Source organism: Crocodylus porosus, unplaced genomic scaffold, assembly GCF_001723895.1.
Source record: "Crocodylus porosus isolate Cpor-Errol unplaced genomic scaffold, CroPor_comp1, whole genome shotgun sequence".
In the NCBI taxonomy this organism is placed as follows: domain Eukaryota; kingdom Metazoa; phylum Chordata; order Crocodylia; family Crocodylidae; genus Crocodylus; species Crocodylus porosus.
In genome coordinates, this window is record NW_017728905.1 from 2,899,524 (window position 1) to 2,901,535 (window position 2,012).

The 2,012-nt window shown below is 59.9% G+C and overlaps 1 protein-coding gene across 1 annotated transcript in view; it reads right to left on the reverse strand.

Moving 5' to 3' along the window:
- The window catches only part of ACSBG2 (acyl-CoA synthetase bubblegum family member 2), a 25,857-nt gene extending 25,585 nt beyond the window's left edge, over positions 1 to 272 (reverse strand). Inside the window, exon 1 of the mRNA XM_019557082.1 lies at positions 184 to 272. The gene's annotated coding sequence lies outside the window, so the exon portion shown is untranslated. The remainder of the gene's footprint in view (positions 1 to 183) is intronic.
- Positions 273 to 2,012: the final 1,740 nt, after the last annotated feature.

Consider the following 2,012-nt stretch of genomic DNA (forward strand, 5'->3'; position numbering starts at 1 on the left):
GGGGGGGGATAAGGAATCAGTAACCAGCTTCACCCCCTGCGCGGGCCGGTCGCTCGGTGCCCGCCTGCCGCCGCCCGTCACGCCGCACCCTCCAGGATGGGGCCCGCGGCTGCAGCAGGTCAGCCCCCACTGCCGGGCTTCCCGCCTGGGACGCGGGGCCCCCCCACACACGCACGCCGGTACCTGAGTGCAGTGCCGCGCAGTGCCGTACGATGCGGTGCAGCCGGGAAGACGCGTGTCACCCGGCGCGAGCGGCCGGCGCCTTTACAGCGCGGAGGAGCGGGGCGGGGCGGGAGAGGGGCGGGGCCTGCGCTTCGGCGCTTGAAAGCCCCGCGCGCCGAGCGGCGTCGGGTGAGGGAGGCGGTGCTGACGTATGACGCTTAGGCCGCCATCTTGAAGCGGGGCGGTGCCAGCGCCGGGGCGGAGCTGGGGGGGCGTGCGGTGAAGGCTGCTGCGGGGTCGCCTTGAGGCGAGCTGGAAAGTCCGGCAGCGTGCACACGAGGGGAAAGTCCCTCCCGAGTCCCGGGAACGGCACGGGGCATACCCTGCGACGCCGTCCCGTTGTGTGCGCTGGCCAGGAGTCCACGCCACACCCGCACGTGCGCCCTGTGCCTGAGGAGGAGCGTCCGTGCCCGAAAACCGGCAATGTTTCCAACCGTTTAGCCGGTCTAATAACGGAGATCCCATCTGCCCGAAAGCCTCGTCTCATCGCGCCAAATGCTTTTAAGGGGCGATACGACGATATTGGCGCGGAAGGCGTTATCCCAGGAGAGCGGCGTTTCCACCTTCCCGAGGCTCGAGGCAGCCCCCCCACCCCCGCGGCCTGAGGCTTGGGCCTAGTCTGGACATGTCTCCATGATCCCAGGACGGAAGGTGCGCTGTGTTATGTTGGCAAGGCATCAAGTGAGGGTGAAGTGCACTCCTTTGAACGCAGCTGGTGCCCAGGGAGAGGGGAGCACTTGTTCCCAATGCTTCCAGGGAATCCGGCTTCATTCTGCAACCAGAGATGAGGCTGGCTCTAATAGGCATGTCTATTAAAGTGGTTACTATCACTTGGCCATAAAAAGGCCCAGCCCCCTTTTAAATGAAACCAGCCTCTTTAAATCTGACCTCTCTGAGCAGCAGGGGACCAGACCCTTTAAATATTTGCCTTTACTAACTATTTACTATCCTATCAAAGCACTAGAAGCAGGTTGCACAGGTTGATTCAGGGACTATTACTGGAATAAGTAGGGTGACCGTGTGTCCTAGTTTGGCAAGGACAGCCCTGGGTTTCGTAGGCTGTCCTGGCATCCTGGTTAAAATTAAATCAAAAGTCCCAGAACCGCAGGGGTGCGGGGTGCAGTCTGGCAGAGGCATGGCATGCCAGGCAGGCAGGCAGCGCTGCTGCTGCACAGGACCAAGGCAGGTGGACTGGAGCGGTCCCAGCCCAGCTCACCTCCACCTCCAGACGCTGCTCAGGAGGAGCCAGGTTGGGCATGTGCGGACGGGGTAGTGCCTGCTCAGCAGTGCCCGCTTGCCTAGCGCACCACACTGCTCCACCTTCTCAGCAGACTGTGTCCCATGCCCCTGCCTGCCTGCCTTTGCCTCCAGCAGCACCACGAGGGGGCTGGGGGGAATGTGCCCAATTTCCTTACACATAATATAGTGACCCTAGGAATAAGGCATCATTTCTTTCTATTGTTTCACATGCAGCCTAGATCAGCGGAGCCTGGAAACTCACAGATGCCAGACATTCATTCACCTGCCTTTGTGAATGTAGCTTGCAGGATCCACCACTATAACTACCATTATTTGGTAAACAGAACAAGAGCTGACTGACTGGGCACAAAGGAGGTGTTCCTCTTATCTTTAGACCCGGTCTCTCCAAAATACGCGTGGACTTTTGCACGGTTTTGTTTATTCCACGCACAGAAGATTTCAGTGTCCAGGGCTAGAGCAGAAATGCAGGCCAGATCCCTAGCTGGCGTAAATTATGCAGCTACCCTGAAGTCAAAGCTGCCACTGGGCAA